This window comes from Heptranchias perlo, chromosome 4 (genome assembly GCF_035084215.1).
Source record: "Heptranchias perlo isolate sHepPer1 chromosome 4, sHepPer1.hap1, whole genome shotgun sequence".
NCBI classification, from domain to species: Eukaryota; Metazoa; Chordata; class Chondrichthyes; order Hexanchiformes; family Hexanchidae; genus Heptranchias; species Heptranchias perlo.
The window spans coordinates 49,154,296-49,167,174 of record NC_090328.1 but is presented as its reverse complement, the minus strand read 5'-3'; positions in this window follow the sequence as shown (position 1 = coordinate 49,167,174).

Sequence of the window (12,879 nt, the reverse complement as noted above, 5' to 3'; positions counted from 1 at the left end):
ATCTCAGCCCCAGGACATTGCTGCAGGAGTTCCACAGGGCAGTGTCCTAGGCCCAACCATCTTCAGTTGCTTCATCAATGACCTTCCCTCCATCATAAGGTCAGAAATGGGGATGTTCGCTGATGATTGCACAGTGTTCAGGTCCATTCGCAACCCCTCAGATAATGAAGCAGTTCGTGCCCACATGCAGCAAGACCTGGACAACATCCAGGCTTGGGCTGATAAGTGGCAAGTAACATTCACGCTGGACAAGTGCCAGGCAATGACCATCTCCAAGAGAGAGTCTAACCACCTCCCCTTGACATACAGCGGCATTACCATCGCCGAATCCCCCACTATCAACATCCTGGGGGGTCACCATTGACCAGAAACTTAACTGGACCAGCCATATAGATACTGTGGCTATAAGAGCAGGTCAGAGGCTGGGTATTCTGTGGCAAGTGACTCACCTCCTGACTCCCCAGAGCCTTTCCACCATCTACAAGGCACAAGTCAGGAGTGTGATGGAATACTCTCCACTTGCCTGGATGAGTGCAGCTCCAACAACACCCAAGAAGCTCGACACCATCCAGGACAAAGCTGCCCGCTTGATTGGCACCCCATCCACCACCCTAAACATTCACTCCCTTCACCACCGGCGCACTGTGGCTGCAGTGTGTACCATCCACAGGATGCACTGCAGCAACTCACCAAGGCTTCTTCGACAGCACCTCCCAAACCAGCAACCTCTACCACCTCGATGGACAAGAGCAGCAGGCACATGGGAATAACACCACCTACACGTTCCCCTCCAAGTCACACACCATCCTGACTTGGAAATATATCGGCGTTTCTTCATTATTGCTGGGTCAAAATCCTGGAACTCCCTTCCTAACAGCACTGTGGGAGAACCTTCACCACACAGAATGCAGCGGTTCAAGAAGGCGGCTCTCCACCTTCTCAAGGGCAATTAGGGATGGCCAATAAATGTTGGCCTCAACAGCGACGCCCACATCCCATGAACGAATAAAAAAAACAAGGGGCTGAATTTTTTCCTTCAAGTCAGCACAAAGATGTTGTAATCTGGATGGGTGGGAAAGAATTTAGGACACATCCGGGTATGCTAGGTCCCGAGCCCTTTTTCCACCTGTCAAAATTTCTGATGGATGTGGAGCTTATTACATTATGTTATGATAATATGCAAACCAGTGAAATATTTCATCTGTGTATTTCCTATCATTTGTGCCCTAATAATGGTTCGTGCAAGAGTCGCCTATGTGTCCCTGGACATGAACGTTGCCAAAGGGCTCGGGAGGGATTTAAAATTTTGGCAATATGATTAATTGGCATTATGGAAACAGCTTAGTGAGAAATCTGCATCTGTCACTAGCTGATTTGAAAACAACCTTAGTCCCTTGTTGGATTTCTGTAAGTTTGGCCTTTAAGCATAAGTCCAGTGTGAATTCACACAAAGTGATGTGAGTCATGTGAATTCCTTCAAGCAGTACATTCTCTTTGTCACCTGTCATTTGTAATGTAATTTGCACTAGTCTACTGTTTTAAATTGTGCTATGCTGCATGCTGCATATTTTCTCAGCATTTCCTTTTGTGAGTACTGCATTGCTTGCATATATTTAAAGCAACTTTCTCCCCAAAAATACCCTTCATTTCCATATTAAGAATGTTTCCGTTGGCACATGGAAATTCATTCACCTACTGCTTTTTCTCATTGATGTTTTTAATAGTTGACAGTTAAATGCAATCCTATATATTTCTTTCAATTAAAGTCGTAACACTTCTTTTGGTTCTCCTCGCAAGTCCTTGCAGTGCTCGATTCTGAGTTGACCCATTCAGTGACCTATTGATATGGTCTATGGGTCCTTTGTAAGTCTGCAACCTCCCCTCCTCTAAAATATTCATTGTATTTTTCAAAAACATTCTCATGTTTCACTTGGTGAACTGAATTTCCCTAAATATTGTTGTCCCAAGTTCGAAAAGTTTTTCATAATCCACAGCTAGATGAGTGAAATGTTTGCCATTTATACTAGTGCAATTTAGCTGTTCAATAGATGTGAAAGAAGCATTATTGTTGATGTGTCATGATTTGCTGATTTTCTTTTGTTCCTACTTTTTATTAGGTAAGGGTATCAAGGGATATGGAGCTAAGGTGGGTAAATGAAGTTGAGGTGCAGATCAGCATTGATCTAATTGACGGATGGAGCAGGCTCGAGGGGCTGAATGGACTACTGCTGATAATGTGTTCCTACTAATATATTTTTATTTCACAAATTCGTCCGAGGTAAAAACTAAACCCACCCATCATTTTGGTTTCAGTTTTTTAAGTTCTACAATATCAAAGAAGTAAATCAGTTATTCACAAAAAGTAGGAAAATATACCTCAATATCATTATGAGATTTAAAAAAATATTTGAATAGCATTTCATTCATTTCCTTTTTATTTTTCCTGCTAGTATAACTGTTTTTCAAAATGTGGTTAATTCCACTGCCCACTTACCTCGTGAATTGGTCTGATAATAAGTGAGGTTCACCAGCAGACAACAAAATAAAACAAAGAGCAATTCATTTTCATTACTTACTGTTACTAGTTGTCCTTCTGCATTGCAAAATGGATCAGTCGACTTTTACTTGGAATAATAAATCAGATCAGTTTGCATTTGCAGAGATGTATATATGTGGGTTGAATGGCCATATCTAGAATCATAGAAAGGTTACAGCACGGAAGGAGGCCATTCGGCCCAACGAGTCCATGCCGGCTCTATGCAAGAGAAATCCAGCAAGTCCCACTCCCCTGCCCTATCCCCATAGTCCTGCAATTTTTTTTCCTTTCAAGTACTTATCCAGTTCCCTTTTGAAAGCCACAGTTGAATCTGCCTCCACCACCCACCCCTGGCAATGCATTCCAGATCCCAATCACCCACTGCGTAAAAATGTTTTTCCTCATGTTACCTTTGGTTTTTTTGCCAATCACCTTAAATCTATGTCCTCTGGTTCTTGACCCTTCCGCCAATGGGAACAGTTTCTCTCTATCTACCCTTCATGATTTTGAATACCTCTATCAATTCTCCTTCTCTGTTCCAACCTTCTCTGTTCTAACAACCCCAGCTTCACCAGTCTATCCACGTAACAAAAGTCCCTCATCCCTGGAATTATTCTAATAAATCTTTTCTGCACCCTGGCTAAGGCCTTCACATCTTTCATAAAGTGCAGTGGCCAGAACTGGACTACTATTTTATAAAGGTTCATCATGACTTCCTTGCTTTTGCACTCTATGCCTCTATTTATAAATCCCAGGATCCCGTATGCTTTTTTAACCGCTTTCTCAACCTGCCCTGTCACCTTCAACGATTTGTATACATATACTCCCAGATCTCTCCGTTCTTGTACCCCTTTTAGAATTGTGCCCTCTGGTTTATATTGCCTCTCCTCGTTCTTCCTTTGCATTTTTCTGCGTTAAATTTCATCTGCCACGTGTCCGCCCATTCCACCAGTCTTTCTAGATCTCCTGAAGTCTATCACTATCTGCCTCACTGTTCACTACCCTTCCAAGTTTTATGTCATCTCCAAATTTTGAAATTATGCCCTGTACACCCAAGTCCAAGTTATTAATACATATCAAGAAAAGCATTGGTCATAGTACCGACCCCTGGGAAACACCACTGTATGCCTTCTTCCAATCCAAAAAACAACCGTTCACCACTACTCTCTGCTTCCTGTTACTTAGCCAATTTTGCATCCATGCTGCTAATGCCCCCTTTATTCCATGGGCTTCAATATTGATGACAAGCCTATTATGCGGCACTTTATCAAATGCCTTTTGAAAGTCCATATACACGACATCAACCTCATTGCCCTCATCGACCCTCTCTATTACCTCAACAAAAAACTCTATCAAGTTTGTTAAACACGATTTGTCTTTAACAAATCCGTGCTGGCTTTCCCTAATCAATCTACACTTGTCCAAGTGACTGCTAATTCTGTCCCGGATTATCGTTTCTAAAAGTTTCCCCACCACCGTAGTTAAACTGACTGGCCTGTAGTTGCTGGGATTATCTTTACTCCCTTCTAAGGATGTTTGGAAGATTATGGCCAGTACCATTGCAATTTCCACTCTTACTTCCCTCAGCAACCTAGGATACAGCTAGCCTTTCTAGTACCTCCTCTTTATCAATTACCAGCCCATCCAGCATCTCAACTACATCAATTACATCTTCCTTTACTGAGACTCTGGCAGTATCTTCTTCCTTGGTAAAGACAGATGCAAAGTACTCATTTAGTACCTCGACCACGCCCTCTGCCTTCATGAGTAGATCTCCTTTATGGTCCCTGATCAGCCTTATCCCTCCTCTTACTACCCGTTTACTGTTTACATGCCCATAGAAGACTTTTGGATTTCCTTTTATGTTTCCTGCGAGTCTATTCTCATACTCTCTCTTTGCCCCTCTTATTTCCTTTTTCACTTCCCCTCTGAACTTTCTATATTCAGCCTGGCTCTCACTTGTGTTATCAACCTGTCTGTCATAAGCCCCTTTTTTCTGCTTCATCTTACTCTCTATCTCTTTCATCATCCGGGGAGCTCTGGCTTTAATTGCCAGATTAATGTGGATTGACTGGCCATATATGTGGGTTGAATGGCCATATATGTAGGTTGAATGGCTGGATATGCTTCTCTCCACAAGCTCAATTAAGAACCTTTATTATGGACAGTGCTTCAAGCCTTTTTCATCCCAATAATCTTTGAAAATAAACAATGTGAAGTTTGGCAAAAATTGCCCCACAATGACTCCAGCTGTGTAACAGCTTTTGTAGCAGTCTCAGTAATTTGAACCAGCGTGTTGCCGTTATCTTAGTCCAACTTAGCTGAATAAATCTGTGTTCTGATGGTCATGGATTCCATCATACAGTAGCAGCTAGCCTGCCTGTAATGAACCCTTTCATCGCCACAATAAACTTTTACATGAATGATCTCCAGGTTGACATTGAGCTAATTTAGATTTGCAGTGCAATTGCCTTTTTTCTATCAGTAAAGCAGTACTCCAGAAAGTCATTCAGCTAGTAACCTGCACAAGTATGGGAGCAGTTCATTAACATGTGTAGTTATTGTGTAATCTTACAACAGGACAGAAATGAACCGAGGTGAATTTGAAAGTGTCCACCAACACTGATTTCATATATTGTAATAAACTATGCTTCAGACCTGTAAGGGAAGGGTGTATTTGCCACTTTATTTAATTTGAAAGTATTGTTTACCTGAACCCTCAGGAAGATAGCCTTAAAACAAAATTTATTTTATGTATTTTTGTTAATTAAGAAATCAATACCACACTTTGCCTACTCCCTTTCATCTTTACTAGTGGATCTTATTGTTTCTGTTACTATGCCACATGCTGCCTAGAAAAAGTAGGTCAGGTTGCAGGAGGAATGAAACATGCAGCTGCAGATTGGTCAGATTACTCGGACATTATCCCCAGTAGAGCTCAGAGGTTGCTACGCCCATTAATTCATTTCTATGTTTACTATTTGAATATGTATTTGTATGAAACATTTAGCGATAGAATCGCAAAATTGGTGATTCCAGCATTAATAGCAATGACTTCTTTAGAAGATGTGTTGGATGGTCCAGAGCTCACCCTCTGAATCTGATCTTTCATGAATCCTTCAAAGGAAAATAAAGGAGCTGTAATAGAATTATCTCTTTATTTAAGCATGTATGAAACAGGATAGATAGAATATAGGCATGTAAGGATACATTTTGTGAAGCATTGCGTCTCCAACATAATCTCATAGCATGCCTGTGATTTTCTGATATGCATTGTGTGTGAGGCCCCACCCCATTCCACCCCACCTCACCCAACCTCAACCAACCTCACCCACTCCACATCCTCGCCAGCAGCATGGAACATCACAACATTTATCCTGATTTCCTTGGCGATTTTTCATTTGTATACAATGGAGGAAAAGTCTGGTCTTGATGTGGGAATGATGAAAAGTCAAACTTTGAACACAGGCCGACATCATGCAGAACTCTTCAGCACACCAAAAACATATTAGTCATCGCTGGTTTTATAATAAAAAGTGTTTGCAAATCTCGTTTTGTTTCTAAATACACAGCATAATTATGTATGTCAGGTCTGCATGATAAGTGACACGTGAAAATACTCTTCATTAACATAGTGCTCTTCAGTATATTAATATAAGTACATCTATGATATTAATGATGCAAAGCTGTGTTACACTTCTGTTGAGGTGAAATAAAGCTACGTGAAAAACTACTCTTCACTGAAAACATATGCCTGAACCACATCATATTTATCAAGCTCAGGGCTCAGCCAATTAACTTGATTGACTGTTTACTGAGCTAATGCACCAGGCAAATATGTTACATTGTGTTTCAGCAACACCAAGGAACATAGTCAGTGGCTATTAATTAAAAAAGGGTCAGCCCTTCAGAATCCAATTTAAGTTCTTGCACAAAAAGCTCTTAGGGTGCTAATACTTTTAGAATCGCAATTTCTTGTTTATTGTTTATTTCAAGTCACATGTACAATCCCTACTGAATGCCTGGGGATGAAAAATCACTGTCTGAATGGGGTACATTATTTAATCATTTGAGAGTACTCCATGCCCTTTGCAGCTTGAAAACTGCAATTTTCAGTTGCTTAAAAATATTATTTTGTAAATGTTTTTGAGATGTGCACGAGTGACAGTTCATTTATTAAATTATAAGAATCTCTAAATAATGACATTTGAAGCAAAATTGACTCAATAAATGCTTTATGTTGAAAATGTGATCACCCAAAAGGATCTTTGTGCTTTTCTCATTAGATATCTGAAAATATTTGACAATTTTTTTTTAAATTTGCTTTGTTCAGTGGCTTTTTCTCAGTATGCACCTGCTGGATGGGAAGAATAAGCAACTACAATGATTCAGTTGGCAAACAAACAATAATGAAAAATTCCTGCCAATTCAATCTTATTGTCACTCTTTATTATCAAAAATAAACAAATAGGCTGCTTTGGTTCTTGCTGAGTTTTCATACAACATGTACAATAATGTAAAAAATATTCTGAAAAAATATTTTAATATCTTCAATATTCATTCTTTGTAGACAGTAACATTTCCAGCTTTCTATAAAGGCTCACCTTTCTAATCATATAACATCAATACATGTTTTTGTAAATTCTAAATACTGAATAATATAAATACCAAACAAAGCTGCAAAACCTTTCTTAATTTGGGATATTAGTAGGCTAAAGTATAATTATTTACACCAGGCATGTACTTTGAAATGTAGTGGACTACTCTATAAGAAAATAATGATCAGAAATGTGTGGTCACTGCATGCATCATCCATGATAGAGAGTCAAATTGGTGTGGGAGGGTGTGGGAGGAAGATGGAGACAGAATTGTTGAAACCCCAGTAGAACTTTAAACACGATTAGGTGAGAACGGCTATTGCCAGGAACAGTCAGTACTTCCTTCATTATGACATACTTTGAAGGGCATCTGTTCTCTCAGAGAAAATTTACTGAGTTAGGCAAATAATTAGGCTCAAACCTAGTTCATTATCAAACAATGACTGATTTACTTTAAATTTGTTCTAAGCACCATTGTCTCGAGACATGAAAAATTATTATTTTGATTTGCAATAAGATCATGTTTGAAATCGAGTAGGGTTAGGGAAAAGGAGGCAGTTTGCACATATTCTCTTGATTTCAAACCCATATCAAATTGTAAACCTCTCAAAAAGTATATTAACTGAATGCAAATAAAATAATTCATATTTTGATATGCATTTTATAAAATGGAAGTATTGAGATTCATGCACATTTTGTTTTATATTTATAAATAACAACACTCGATTCGCTTGGGTCCATCATGCAATTGCATAGGCTGCATGGTTGTAATACTGTCTCTGAAACAAAGATACCTTCATAGTTATTGAGGCTTGTGCATCTCTGGATAAATAGGAATGAGGATTTGCAATTTGATGAATATGAATATTGCTACACAGAAAATCTGAAGTAGTCAGATCTGAAACTGATCAGGGTTCCATTCGGTTGCTACTGTTGAATGACGTACTGAACTGGACTCTATACCAACCTTTGGCAGTACATCAAAGGATGAAAATAGAAGGTCCACTGATGTGCTGGATGCACACGTAAATTGCAGAATGCTTCACAGTACAGTAGCTTCACCAGGAGTTCTGTAGACCACTAGGTATGTCAGCTACCTAATCTCATAAAGTGGAAAGTGCTTGGGAAGCAGATATGGGAAATGTGAACTTGAGATTTTCAGTTGCTGCGTCTACAGGAGTGTGGTGGCACTGTCATTTTTTCCTTCAAATCACCTTATATCTGCATATTGTTCCATATGTATGTTTATGCCATAAAATGACCCCTGTGAATTGTTGAATAATAAGGCAGTTCAAGGGACTATTTGCTGCCTAGCTTGGTGCTTGTATGTTTCTGAAATACTTGAGGCAACCTAGTGATGTGTAATACCAATGATGCATGAGAGTTCCCATCACCCAGTACTGCCAGGTGCTTATCTTTTTAAAGCTGTGAAGTAAGTCACTGCTGAGAACACCAAATTCATCCTTTCTTCTGTCCTAGATCTCTGCTGGAGGTAACACAAAAACAAACAGATGGTGTTATTTCACTGAGCAAACCTGCAGCAGGAAACTTAAACAGAATGAATACCAGTCCTTATGCAAGAAATTCTGTACTACAGAGGGAAGTTTCTAAACATGGAATGAGGGAAAACATCCAGAAAATTCTTCTCGGAAAACAATGCCCTGTGAGCACCAATTGACAGGGTATCATATCACGGATGTAATCCTTGGGTTAGAGGGACAACTAAGAAGCCACATTTGATCCATTGAGCATGGCACAGAATGGTAGAGGAGATGAATAGTATGTCCATGGGTCACCTCGCCTAGGAGAATATAGAATCATAGAAAGGTTATAGCACGTAAGGAAGCCATTCAGCCCATCGAGTCTATGCCAGCTCTCTGCAAGAGCAATCCAGATAGTCCCACTTGACCGCCCTGGTCCTGTAGTCCTGAAATTTTTTTCCCTTCAAGTACTTATCCAATTCCTTTTTGAAGGCCACGATTGAATCTGCCTCCACCACCCCCTCGGGCAGTGCATTCCAGATCATAACTACTCGTTGTGTAAAAAAGTTTTTGCTCATGTCGCCTTTGGTTCTTTTGTCAATCACCTTAAATCTATGTCCTCTGGCTCTTGACCCTTCTGCCAATGGGAACAGTTTCTCTCTATCTACTCTGTCTAAGGAGAAAAACCCCAGCTTCCCCAGTCTATCCACGTAACTGACGTCTCTCATTCCTGGAGTCATTCTAGTAAATCTCTTCTGCACCCTCTCTAAGGCCTTCATATCCTTCCTAAAGCGCAGGAGTGGACACAATACTCCAGTTGTGGCCGAACCAGTGTTTTATAAAGGTTCATCATAACCTCCTTGATTTTGTACTCTATGCCACTATTTATAAAGCCCTGGGTTCCATATGCTTTCTTAACTGGTTTCTCAACCTGCTCTGCCACCTTCAACGATTTGTGCACGTAAACCCCCAGATCTCTCTGTACCTGCACCCCTTTTAGAATTGTACCCTTTAGTTTATATTGCCTCACCTCGTAATTCTTACCAAAATGTATCACTTCACACTTTTCAGCACTAAATTTCATCTACCATGTGTCCCCCATTCCACCAGCCTGTCTGTATCCTCTTGAAGTCTATCACTATCCTCCTCACTGTTCACTCTACCCTTCCAAGTTTTGTGTCATCTGCAAATTTTGAAATTGTGCCCTGTACACCTAAGTCCAAGTCATTAATATATATCAAGAAAAGCAATGGTCCTAGTGCCGACCCCTGGGGAACTCTACTGTATACCTTCTCCAGTCCGAAAAATAACCGTTCACCGCTACACTGTTTCCTGTTACTTAGCCATTTTCATAGCCATGCTGCCACTGCCCCTTTTATTCCATGGGCTTCAACTTTGATGACAAGTCAATTATGCGGCACTTTATCAAATGCCTTTTGGAAGTCCATATACACCATATCAACCGCATTGCCCTCGTCGACCCTCTCTGTTACCACATCAAAAAGCTCAATCAAGTTAGTTAAACAATATTTGCTGTTAACAAATCCGTGCTGGCTTTCCTTAATCAATCCAGACTTGTCCAAGTGACTGCTAATTCTGTCCCGGATTATCGTTTCTCAAAGTTTCCCACTATCAAGGTTAAACTGACTGGCCTGTAATTGCTGGGTTTATCCTTACACCCTTTTTTGAACAGGGGTGTAACAATTGCAATTCTCCAGTGCTCTGGCACCACCCCCATATCTAAGGATGATTGTAAGATTATGGCCAGTACCTCCGCAATTTCCACCCTTACTTCCTTCAGCAACCTAGGATGCATCCTATCTGGACCGGGTGACATACCTACTTTAAGTACATCTTTCTAGTACTTCCTCTTTATCAATTTTTAGCCCATCCAGTATCTCAACTACCTCCTCTTTTACTGTGACTTTGGCAACATCTTCTCCCTTGGTAAAGATAGATCAAGATGATGCCCTCTGCCTCCAAGCGTAGATCTCCTTTATGTTCCCTAATCCTCCCCCCCCCTCCTCTTACTACCCGTTTACTGCTTACATGCATTTAGAAGATTTTTGGATTCCCTTTTATGTTAGTCACCAGTCTACTCTCATACTCTCTCTTTGCCCCTCATATATCCTTTTTTGCTTCCCCTCTGAACTTTCTATATTCAGCCTGGTTCTCACTTGTATTATCAACCTGACATCTGTCATACGCCCCCCTTTTTCTGCCTCATCTCCTTTGTCACCCAGGGAGCTCTGGCTTTAGTTGCCCTACTTTTCTCCCGCGTGGGAATCTACCTAGACTGTACCTGAACCATCTCCTCTTTAGAGGCCGCCCATTGATCAATTACAGTTTTGCCTGCCAATCTTTGGTTCCAATTTACCCGGGCTAGATCTGTTCTCATCCCACTGAAATTGGCCCTCCTCCAATTGAGTATTTTTACTTTAGAGTGGTCCATGTCCTTTTCCATAGCTAATCTAAACCTTATGATACTATGATTTCTGTTCCCTAAATGTTCCCCACTGACACTTTCTTCACTTGGCCCACCTCATTCCTCAGAACCAGATCCAGCAATGCCTCCTTCCTCGTTGGGCCAGAAACGTACTGGTCAAGAAAGTTCTCCTGAACAGACTTCAAAAATTCCTCCCCCTCTTTGCCCCTTACACTATTACTATACCAGTCTATATTAGGATAATTAAAGTCCCCGATTATCACTACTCTATGGCTCTTGCACTTCTCTGTAATTTCCCTTCAAATTTGCTCCTCTATATCCTTCCCACTAGTTGGTGGCCTGTAGAATAACCCCAGTAGTGTAATGGCACCTCTATTGTTTCTTAACTCTAACCAAATAGATTCTGTCCTTGATCCCTCCAGGACATCCTCTCTTTCCAGCACTGCAATATTCTCCTTAATCAATACCGCCACTACCCCCTCCTTTCTTCCCTTCCCCATCTTTCCTGAACACTTTGTATCCAGGAATATTTAGTACCCAATCCTGCCCTTTTGTCAGCCAGGTCTCTGTTATCGCCACGACATCACATTCCCATGTGTCTAATTGCGCCTGCAGCTCACCAACCTTGTTTACTACGCTTCGTGAGTTCACACACGTGCACTGTAAACCTATCTTAGACCTTCGTGTATTCTTTCTTAACCTGATCCCACTAATACCGTACTATTTCTTACTCTAGTGCTATCTGTCTCTCCCAATCCTTTGTGCACCTTGTTTCTCCTTTCCAATGCTACGCCCTGGTGCCCATCCCCCTGCTAAATTAGTTTCAACCCTCCCCCACAGCACTAGTGAACCTCCCCGCATGGACATTGGTCCCAGCTCTGTTGAGGTGCAACCCATCCGGCCTGTACAGGTCCCACTTCCCCCAGAACTGGTCCCAATGCCCCAGAAATCTAAAGCCCTCCCTCCTGCACCATCTCTCCAGCCACGCAGTCATCTGCTCTACCCTCCTATTTCTATACTCACTAGCGCGTGGCACCAGGAGTAATCTGGAGATTACTACCTTTGAGGTCCTGCTTATTAATCTCTTTCCTAACTCCCTAAAATCTTCCTGCAGGACCTCATCCCTCTTTCTACCTATATCGTTGGTACCGATATGGACCTTGACCTCTGGCTGTTCACCCTCCCCCTTCAGAATGTTCTGTAGCCGCTCAGTGACATCCTTAACCCTGGCACCAGGCAGGCAACATACCTCCTGGAATCTCGTCTGCGGTCACAGAAACGCTTGCCTGTTCCCCTGACTATTGAATCCCCTATCACTATCGCTCTCCTGACCTTTCTCCTCCTCTTCTGTACAGCTGAGCCACCCATGGTGCTGTGGACTTGGCTCTGGCTGCACTTCCCGGAAGAACCCTCTCCCTCACCAGTATTCGATTAGGGAGTGAGATGCACTCAGGGGTCCCCTGTACTACCTGTCTGGTCCTCCTTGTCTGTCTGGCAGTCACGCAGTCCCTCTCTGCCTGCACTCTCTTATGCTGCGGGGTGACCACCTCCTGAAACTTACTATCCACAAAACTCTCAGCCTCGCAGATGCACTGCAGTGACGCCAGCTGCTGCTCAAGCTCTGAAATCCGTTTGCTGGAGGAGCTCAGGAGCTCGAGCTCCTCCAGCTAATGACACTTCCTGCACATGTGGTTGACCAGGACACGGGAAGCATCCTGGAGTTCCCACATGGCACAAGATGTGCATTCATCAGGTCTGAGGTGCCCTGCCATGCCTCGATTTATTAGATTACTACTCAACTTAACAGAAATAAACAAA